Source organism: Callospermophilus lateralis, chromosome 3 (genome assembly GCF_048772815.1).
Source record: "Callospermophilus lateralis isolate mCalLat2 chromosome 3, mCalLat2.hap1, whole genome shotgun sequence".
NCBI lineage: Eukaryota > Metazoa > Chordata > Mammalia > Rodentia > Sciuridae > Callospermophilus > Callospermophilus lateralis.
In genome coordinates this window covers 193,171,901-193,182,600 of record NC_135307.1, presented here as the reverse complement: position 1 = coordinate 193,182,600, position 10,700 = coordinate 193,171,901, and the positions used below count along the sequence as shown (strand labels likewise).

At 48.7% G+C, this 10,700-nt stretch overlaps 1 long non-coding RNA gene across 1 annotated transcript; it reads left to right on the top strand.

Annotated features, from left to right (window-relative positions):
• The first annotated feature begins 6,865 nt into the window (after positions 1–6,865).
• LOC143394508 (uncharacterized) lies at positions 6,866–8,131 on the top strand. The gene is made up of 3 exons (XR_013090710.1): positions 6,866–6,979; positions 7,405–7,515; positions 7,886–8,131. It is a non-coding gene; the product is annotated as an uncharacterized LOC143394508 (long non-coding RNA).
• The last annotated feature ends 2,569 nt before the right edge of the window (positions 8,132–10,700 follow it).

The following is a 10,700-nucleotide window of genomic DNA, read 5'->3' as shown; positions in this document are numbered from 1 at the left end:
AACTCAAGATCACAGAGCTAGAGACTCACAGTCTTGACTCCTCAGCAGAAGGTCTTTCCATAGAACCAGGTACACAGTGGAGGCTAATAAATGCAGATTGACTGAAGAATCAGTGATGTGGCTTGTTCAGTGAAGGTGAATGTCTCCTTACTGTAGAAACAAGGACGAGAGGGAGGGGCAGAGGAGATGATGGATTACTGTCGCAATCAGTTCTGCAGTGAATACTGTATTTTGTGAAGAAGAAAAAAAAAAAAAAAGCTTTGAAAAATGGACAAGGGCTGGGGATGTGGCTCAAGTGGTAACGCGCTCACCTGACATGCGAGCGGCCTGGGTTCGATCCTCAGCACCACATACAAACAAAGATGTTGTGAAATATTAAAACTCTCTCTTAAAAAAAAAAAAAAGAAAAGAAAAAGAAAAATGGACAAAACCACTTCAAAAGTGCCCAGAGACTAAAATTTGGGACACAAAGGATTTGTTTCTCATTCTATGCATTATATTAGAAAAGCTGATGTCGCGGGGATTAAAGCCTATGCAAAATAATTTGTGGTTCGCGCCCCTCTCTTTTGAACAATTACAAAATCTCCAGACTGACGCACTGCTGGGGTCCGGCTGCAGGAGAACCACAGGAGGCTGCCCTCAGCCCTTTCCTCCCAAGTCTCTCTGTAGTCAAGGTCAAAGTCGGGGGAGGGTCCCCGCCTGGAGGTTTGAGTCATGTGACTGCTCTAGCCTCCCCTGAACTCTCTGATTCTCTGAAATTGCAATGAGTTAGAAGAATTGTGGCTATCCTAATTAGGCCAAGTGTAATTAAATTTTGGAGTGGTAGAACTTGCAAGGTCTGAATGTTTGTGAAGGAAACATTTAAGCCTTTGAAAGTTAATGGATTTGTCCACCAAGTTATTCATGAGTCTCTTTGGCATCAGGCACAGGGTCTGGGACATCTTAGGTGCTCAATAAATTAATAAACTTGTTGACTTGAAAGGGACTTAATTAGACACTTAAAAGAAAATGGATCATTCAGTCCACGAGCGCAACTTCTATAACACCAAGTTCTCAGGATTTATTTATTATATTATTATTATTATTATTATTATTATTATTATTATTATTGGTACCAGGGATTGAACCCAGGGGTGTTTTACCACAGAGCCACATCCCCATTCTTTTTACAAAATTATTTTATTTAGAAGTGGTCTCCCTGAGTTGCTGAGGTGGCTTTGAACTTGCAATTTTCCTGAGCTGAAGGGATTAGAGGCCTGCGCCACTGCGTCCCGCAGGATTCTGCTCTTCTTAATTTGAGGATTTGATTCTTCTCTTTGCCTCAGAGAGTCATGTCTGTGGGTTTAACCCGTCCATACTTATTTCCTGTCTAGGATCCCCCCCTCCTTGCCCCAGTCCCTTGTATCTTGGAAGGCTGCTCCCAGTCCTGGCTCCAGAGATGGCATGCCCTTGGACTCGGCCAGTCAGTAAGCCCAGTCCCCCTGGCCACCACACCTGTGAGGCCAGAGACCCGCAGGTGACCCAAAGTGAACGTCAGGGCCAATCTGTGCCCACCCACTTCTTTTACTAGACTGTTTCATTTATAGCAATTTAGATTTACAACAAAACTGAGGGAAATCACAGAAAGGTTCCCCACACCCCCACCCCCGACCTTGACCACCGCCCCACCATCACGTGGCCCCCCAGTGGTACATTTCTCACAGTCAGGGAACCCACACCCACCCACCGTCATCAGCCCAAGTTCACGGTCTACAGTGGGGTTCACCTGGGAGGTCAGGTGGGTTCAGGATGGAACATTCTCAAGTTTCCGCGATGCCTTTTCCTGGTCTGACAGCGCATTTCTTTGTGACACTGAATACAGTTCTATTTTCTGGATATACTAGTTTATTTATCCCAGGACATCCTGGCGGCTTCCATGTTGGCCACTGTAAATAAACCTACTATAGACTTTTTTTTTTTTTGTGATACCGACAATTGAACCTGGGAGCACTCTACCACTGATCTACATCCTGAGCCCTTTTTGAGACAGGGGCTCTCTAAATTGCTCAGGTTGGCCTCGAATTTGTGATCCTCCTGCCTCAGCCTCTCAAGGAGCTGGGATTACAGGCCTGCACCACCACCCACAGCTTGCTACAAACATTTGAGTGCAGGTTTTTGTATGTATGTGAGTTTTCAACTCATTTGGGTTCAACAACAAGTAGTCCAATGGTTAGATCCTATGGTAAGAGTATTTTAGGCCTTTTTTTTTTTTTTTTTTTTAGTACTAAGGATTGAACCCAGAGGTGCTTAACCACTGAGTCACATCCCCTAAATTGTTAGGGTCTTGCTAAATTGCTGAGGCTGGGGCTGGGGATGTGGCTCAAGTGGTAGGGCGCTCGCCTGGCATGCGTGCGGCCCGGGTTTGATCCTCAGCACCACATACAAAACAAAGATGTTGTGTCCGCCAAGAACTAAAATAAATAAATAAATAAATATTAATATTATAAATAAATAAATAAATAAATCGCTGAGGCTGGCCTCAAACTTGTGATCCTCCTGCCTCAGGCTTCCAAGTCCCTGGGACCATAGATGTTTGCCACCATGCCAGACTAAGCTTTTTAAGAAAGTGCCAAATTGTCTTCCAAAACGGATGTGCTATTTTGCATTCCCACCAGCAATGAATGAGAATCCCTGCAGATCCTCATCTCCAGCCTTCGGTGCTATTACTATTTTAAATTTTAGTCCCTCTGATAGGTGCACGGTGGTATCTTACTATTTTAGTTTGCAATTCCCTAATGACATGTGATGTTGAATGCCTGTTTATGTGTATCTGCTGCCTGTATATCTGCTTTGGTGAGGTGTCCAGAATTTATTTTTATTTTTTTGCCAATAATTATTTATTTATTTTTTTATTTTTGGTACCAGGGAACCCAGGGGCACTCTGTCACTGAGCTACAACCTCAACCCTTTATTTATTTATTTGGCACTGGGGATTAAATCCAGGGGAACTTTACCATTGAGTACTTCCCCAGTCTTTTTGTTAAATTTCCCCCCTCACACAAGGCCTTGCTAATTTAAGGAGGCTGGCCTTGAACATGCATTCCTCCTACCTCAGCCTCCTGTGTTGCTAGGGTGACAGATGGTGCCACCACACCAGGCTGCAGCTTGTCCACCTTTAGATCAGATTTTTTTTGTTTTTTCCTGTGTCATTGTTGCCTTCTCTGGATAGCAGTCCTTTCTAAGATCCATCTTTTGCAGATGGCTTTGCAGATCTGCTTTGGTGAGTGGGGCCTACCATCTGCAGAGGGGCCTACCATTCTCCAGAGAACTCCTAAACTCTTCCTAGTCCCTGGCGTGGCCCTGCTGAGGAGGCTGAGAACAGGGGAGCCAAGCTGGAGCTGTGGGCAGAATGTAGCTTCCTAGGGACTCAGGAGGCTCAGGCAGGAGGATCCCAAGTTCAAGGCCAGCCTCAGCAACATAGTAAGACCATGTCTCTAGATTTTTTTTTTTTTCTTTTTTCAGAAAAGCCGGGGGCTAGGGTTGTAGCTCAGTGGTAGAGCACCCCTGAGTTAAATCCTCGGTACCCCCAACACACACACAGAGAAGAAGGCAGCTCTCCCAAGTTGTTCAGTGTGGAAACCTGGATCATCCCTGGTCCCAGAGCAGGTCTCCAGGACGTGGCAGGGTTGGGGGTCCCACGCACGGTCTGAAGCAGGGCCCTGCCGTCACCCAAGGCTCCCCTGAAAGCTTGAGCTGCTGGAATCAGACCCGGGGTGGTGACGATGGCGGGCGCTGTCCGCACGCCGCGGTGGTGGACTCCTGGACCACCGCCAGGTGGCCGCCCGCCCCGCCCGGCCGGAGGCGGTCCTCCTCGGCCTCTGACCCGGCTGCGGTCCCCGTTGACTGGCTCGCGGTCCCTTTCTTGGCCGCCGCGGGGGCGATGAAATGCAATTTTTCTTCTTGGTGCTCCTTCCTGAGGAGCCGCGGGAAACCGGCTGCTCTCCAGCCTCCTGCGGCCTCGACTTCCGAGGCTCTAGCGGTGAATTAGCAAAAGCAACGAAACAAACAGTAAACCAGCCGCTTCTGGGCGGGGATTTAAAGATCTCTGCGACCCTGATAGATCAGGTCCCCCACTACCCCCTCCCCCAGGCGGCTGCTGAACCACGCACTGGATTTGTTTAAGGAGAGAAGTGACCGCTGCTTGTTGAATGCGTGTTTTGTGTTACGTGTCTGCATATATTAGCTCCTTCATCCCCATTTAGACATCTACAGGGTAAGTCTGATGATCCCTGTTGGCAGATCAGGCTCAGAGAGGCTGTGACATGTCTGAGGTCACACAGCACCTAAATGATAAAGCTGACTTGACGCCTGCCTGGCTTAAGACTCATGTTCTTTCTGCTTCCCGAGTAGCTTTGCTGCATCGTATTTATTATAATTTCATAATTATACCATATTGTTGTAGTACCTATTGCTGTATAATCATCTGCCCTAAATTAGCTTTTTGATTTTGTTGTTGTTGTTGTTATTGTTTTCTTTTTTGTAGTGCTGGGATTTTTTCTATGTGCTTATAAAAATAAATTAACTTTATTTTTATAAGCACATAGAAGTATAAATGTGGCCAGGTGCAGTGGCACACGCCTGTAATCCCAGGGGCTTGGGAGGCTGAGGTAGGAGGATCTCGAGTTCAAAACCAGCCTCTGCAACAGAGCTCTATCACTGAGCTCTAACCCCATCCCATATTTATTTATTTACCTATCTATCTATCTGAACCCAGGGCCTTGTGCATAGGAGGTAAGCACTCTACCAACTGGGCTACGTCCCCAGCCCCCATTTTAGTTTATATTTGAGACAGGGCCTCGCTAAGTTGCTGAGGCTGGCCTTGGATTTGCAATCCCCCTGCCTCAGCCTCCTGAGTAGCTGGGATTACACTGTGTGCCACTGCACCCGGCTCCCACAGCGTAGTTTGAAACAATCGCTTATTACCTCTGGTGAGCCTTGGATTGGCTGGAGGCCACCTGTGGTCCCTCTGGATCTGCTGGAGCAGCTGCCCTCGCTGGAGGATCAGCCCATCAGCCGGGGCCTCAGCCAGGACTACCAGGTGCTACGTCTCTCTCACTTTGTGCTCTTTCTATTTTTTTAGTTGTTGATGGACCTTTATTTTATTTGTTTATAGGCGGTGCTGAGGATCGAACCCAGGGCCTCACCCGTGCCAGGCGAGTGCTATACCCCTGAGCCCCAGCCCCCCCCCCCCCCCCCCCCCCGCCTTTCATTCAGGGTTCTTCCTGGTGGGTGGGCTCTGTGCAGAGTTGCAGGACAGTGAAAGTGGACGCTGCCAGGTGTTCCCAGGAAGAAGCCCTAGGACTTGTGCAGTGTCCTTCTATCTCTTCTCCACTGTATTGGTCACAGCAAGTTCCAGGAAGCTCCACGTGGGGTTAAGCCAGGTCAGTATTTTCACAGTTATCTGTCCAGTGCCCGGAACAGACCGAGCCTGGGACATAGAACACCTGTTGATGTGAACAAGAGCATGTTTCCTTAGCACAGTGGTTTACCTGGAGAGACCCCTGAATGGTGGTTATTACATGATTGCATTCCTGGGATGATAAACAATATGAATGATCAGATTCCCACAGATTGAGCACTAGTCTTCATTGTTCTCCTCTCCTACTTCCTGGTCCCCAATATCCAATGTCCTGACCGAGACACCTGACTGAATAAAGAAGTGAGAGAACATAGTTATGAAAGCCAGGTGGGGAGCATCCCTGTCATCTGCAACTTGGGAGGCTGAGGTGGGAGGACGGCAAGTTGGAGGCCGGCCAGGGGGGCAACTTAGTGAGGCCCTATCTCTATACCAATTACTTAACTAATTAATGAAGGACTGGGTGTGTTGTTTAGTGCTAAAAGCACCCCTGGATTCAATCCCCAGTATCAAAATCAGAAACGAACGAATTAAATAGCAAGGAAGTGTCGTGCGGTTGTGGAACCTGCCTGGGTTTGAACCCTGGAACCTCTTGCTAGACGTGAAGGCATGAACAGGTCATTTGAGCTTTCCATGCTTTTGTTTCCTTTCTGTGAAGGCCGCATAGTCATAGTCCATGTTTCTTTCTTCTCTTGCAGTGCTGGGGAGGGAACCCGGTGCCACCCACATGCCAGGCACGCGCTTTACCACTGAGCTGCTCCCCCAGCCAGGAGTGCATATTTCTTGAGATTGATGAGATAATTTAACATGTTAATACTCACAAACTATTAATAAGAGGGTTGGCATGTGGTCAGTGTTACATAGGCATTAACTTTATTTTTATAAGCATATAGAAGTATAAATGTGGCCAGATGCAGTGGCACACGCCTATAATCCCAGAGGCTTGGGAGGCTGAGGTAGGAGGATCGCGAGTTCAAAGCCAGCCTCCGCAACAGCAAAGCGCTAAGCAACTCAGTGAGACCCTGTCTCTAAGTAAAATACAAAATAGGGCTGGGAATGTGGCTCAGTGGTCAAGTGCCCTTGAGTTCAATCCCGGTATTTAAAAAAAAAAAAGCATAAATGTGAATTTGATTTTCCAGGGAGCCATTTTCTTCAGATGCTGCAGACTCTTTTGGGAGACGTTGTTCTCTGCCTCATCTGACACTTGGGGCAACGGGAACCCATTGAGATGATCCCAAATGAGAACAAAACCACCCAGTTTTTGGTTGGATAACTTTCATTCACCAATTTCTAATTTCCTATATGATAGTTGAAGATTTCACGTGTGTGTGTGTGTGTGTGTGTGTGTGTGTGTGTTGCTTGAGATGGAACCCAGGGTCACCAGCACACTAGGTAAGTGTTCCACCACTGAGTTACATCCCAGCCCCCCCCTTTTTTTTTTATTTTATTTTGATACAGGGTCTTGCTAAGTGGCTGGCGTTGGCCTTGAACTTGGGATCCTCCTGCCTCAGCCTCCTGAGTAGTTGGGATTACCTCTGTGCCACCATGCCCAGTTGAAAGTGACATGATTTTCAACAAGTTTTGGTAAAGTTCCAAGTGAAAGTAAATACAGGAGCCCGGGGTGGGGGTGGTGAGGGCCGGTGGTGGCCTCTTGCCTGGCATGGCCGGGCCCTGGGCTCCGTCCTGGCGTGGCAGCAGGGCGGGGGGAGCCTGAGGACCTGGGATTTCACCAGCTTTGCTGATGGTTCTGACACTCCCCAAGTTTGAGAACCACTAGTTCATATGCTCTGGTTGGTCTACGGCGGGTGGGCGGGCACAGCCAGCAAGAGAAAGATTTCTGGAAAAGACACCTAAGAGAATTAAGTGAAAAAAGTAAGTTGCCGGCTGGGTTGTGGCTCAGTGGCAGAGCACTCGCCTAGCACGCATGAGGCATTGGGTTTGGTCCTCAGCACCATATAAAAATAAAATACAGACACTACACGCTCTTGTGATCTTGTATTGTTCCGCAGAGCCTGAAAGAGCAGGGGGAAAGCTTCTGCTCAGAGAGAAAATCTGCTACCCCCACAGCAGAGCCAGGCACGGGGCGCACGCCTACAGTCCCAGCAACCTGGGAGGCTGAGGTAGGAGGATCGCAAGTTTGAGACCAGCCTCAGTGACTTAGCAAGGCCCTAAGCAACTTCGTGAGATCCTGTCTTAAAAAATAAAAAGGGTTAGGGAAGTGGCTCAGTGGTAGAGCACCCTGGGTTCTGGTACTAAAGAGAGAGAGAGAGAGAGAGAGAGAGAGAGAGAGAGAGAGAGAGAGAGAGAGAGAGAGAGAAAGAAAGAAAGCTGTTCTTTCCTCGTTGATGGACTTGGTGGGCCCTCCAGGATCTGTGTGGGATCAGGAGGCAGGCCCCACCCGACCTCTTGTGGAACTGCCTTAACAGGAGGCTGTATCTCTGGGAGTCCTCAAGGGATTGGGGTGAGGTACACTTGTCTTTTTCTTGCTAGGCTTGAGCACCTCCTGCAGGGCCTACTTCCAGCATCATCTGTCTGGATGGAGGTGGGAAGGGGACAGTTTGGAGACACTGGAAGTTGACGTCTGTGGAGTCTTCACCTTGAACCAGACACTCTGCTCAGCCCCTTATCCTTAGAAAGAAGGACCAGCACGTGGTGCACGCCCATAATCCCAGCAGCTCAGGAGGCTGAGGCAGGCAGATCATGAGTTCAAAGCCAGCCTCAGCAATTTAGAGATGCGCTAAACAACTCATCGAGAGGAGACCCTGTTTCTAAATAAAATACAAAAAAAAAAAAAAGTCTCAGTGGTGATTGCGTGCCCTTGAGTTCAATCCCTGGTGCCAGACAAACAAAGCTCCTTGGGTGTGCCCTGGGCAGGTGAGAACCCCGTGTCCCTCCCGCATCCCTTCTCCTGCAACCACGGGATGAGCCGTACTGGGGCCCAGGCACGGAGGCTGCTGTCAGTCACCCGGCCACTCTCACTGCACCCTGAACTACAGATGGACGGATCTGAAGCTCTGGGAAGTCGGGGTTTGTTCCAGTGGCTAATGTCCCTCTAACAGAACATGCCGCAAAACTCAAGCCTCTGCAGGGTGGATCTCCCAAACGGATCTACTCCAGGGTCGTGAACCTCCGAGAGTCTCTGAGAGCAGATGCACACTTTCTCAATCCTGTAAGCAGGGTCAGGACCAAGGGCCTTGTTTCTTTGCTTTTTCCCACTAGAGTCCCACGGCTTCCTGGGTTGGAAGAGAACTCAAGTGTTCTTTTGCAATCTCTCAGAGACATCATGACAGGACCACAAGACACCAACACTCGTCCAGGTGGGTGTTGTCCCCGTCTTGGGAGCTGGGGATTGAACCCAGGGCCTGCAGCAGGTCAGATGAGCTTCACCACTAAGCCTCAGCCCAGCCCCACTTCCCCACCGGCCAGAGCTGGTCAGGCTGGGTTAAGCCAACTGCTGTATGGTGTTTTCTTGGCTTCAGTGTTGGGTTCGCAAACGGAGACGGAGCTGCGTCTGAGGCACTGAGATGCAAGATATTTGTCTGGGATCCTGAAGGAAAGCAATTTCTTTAGAGAGAACGCCCAGAGTATTCTTTCTTTCTCTCTCTCTCTCTCTCTCTCTCTCTCTCTCTCTCTCTTCCAACGTGGTGGTGTCGGTTTGCCAGGCTTCTGGTTCCTAGTACCTCTTGCCAAGCAGGTGACTCTGACAGCTGTCGAGGAGCCACAGGCAGAGAGGGGTTCCAGGGGCTGGAACACCGTCAGGACCTAAGTTCATTCATCTTTTCTTTCCTTCTTTTGTTCAGGGGACAGGTGATGTGCGTTCTGGGGATCAAACCCAGGGTCTCACACATGCTGGCCTCCAGCTTGTGATCCTCCTGCCTCAGCCTCCCAAGTGGCTGGGATTGCAGGCGTGTGCCACTGTGCCCAGCGATCTTAACTCCCGCTGCACGTCTCTGACTTTCTCATCGCGTTGGCTCTGCTCGCTGGTGGTACTGAAATACCCTCACAATTCCACGTTCAAGTCACAGCATCATATATCCCTGTGAATGAGAAAACCCTTTCCTATATTTTCAAAATCCTTCATTTTGGGGAGAGGAGGAACCTTGAACACCAATTTCCAACTGAGTTCAAACCTAGCAACTTAACGAGGCACTTTGCAACTCAGCGAGACCCTGTCTCTAAATAAAATGCAAAAACGGGCTGGGGATGCGGCTCAGTGGTTAAGCGCCCCCCCCAGGTTCAATCCCCAGTACCAAAATAAATAAATAGATAAAGTCCGGCTTTGTCGGCTGGTCTGTGGTATGTGTCCCCCTTTCCTTTGCTTATTTATTTGGTGCTGGGGATTGAAGACAGGACTTGCTATGCTAAGCATGTGCCCGATACTCACCTACACCCCAACCCCATTCATACAATTACAAATATACGTGATCCCAAGGTGGCTTGTCACCCTGGAGTTACTTTGGTTCACGCCTGGAAAGTCAAAGTTCATTTCAGAGAGGCTGGACAGGCGTGTGGAATGCCAACCACCCCGGAGAGGAAGGGGAAGCGTGTGTTTGCTCTCTGGACAGAACTGGCTTTATAAAATAATAAATGGAGGTCTTCACAGGTGTGGTGGTGCACACCTGTAATCCCAGCTACTGGGGAGGCTGAGGCAGGAGGATGGCATGTTCGAGGCCAGTCTCCACAACTTAGTGAGACCCTGTTTCAAAATAAAAAATAAAAAGGGCTAGGGATGTGGCACAGTGGTTAAGTGCCCTGGGCTCAATCCCAAGTACCAAAAACAAACAAACAAACAAACAAACAAAAAAACCCAAAAAACCACAAACCAAAAAAAATCAAAGGGGACTCCTGCTTGTCCAGACAGGGGAGCTGGTAGTGGGCAATAGGAAGAGCTTGTCCTCAGCACAGGGTCTCTAATAGCAGAGAGGTGGTGGAGTTTAACCCTGGGTCACTTGCTTTTTTTTTTTTCTTTTTGGTACTGGGGATTGAACCCAGAGGCGCTTTACCACTGAGTGAGCCACATCCCCAGCCCTTTTTATTTTTTATTTTGAAACAGGGTCTAAGTTGTGGAGGCTGGCCTCGAACTTGCCATCCTCCTGCCTCAGCCATGTTATTTGCTTTCTTATGAGAATAATGCTTGGAACAGAGCTAAAGATTTCTCACTAATTTGATTTTAATAATTTAAGGCTTCTTAAATGTTACCAGGATTTAGCTAAGGCTCAGGCACCAGGGCCTGATTCCCTGGTTTCTGTAGCTACATTTGGAACTGGAAATGTGGCAGTCATTGTTGTCCCTTGCTTATCTCCTA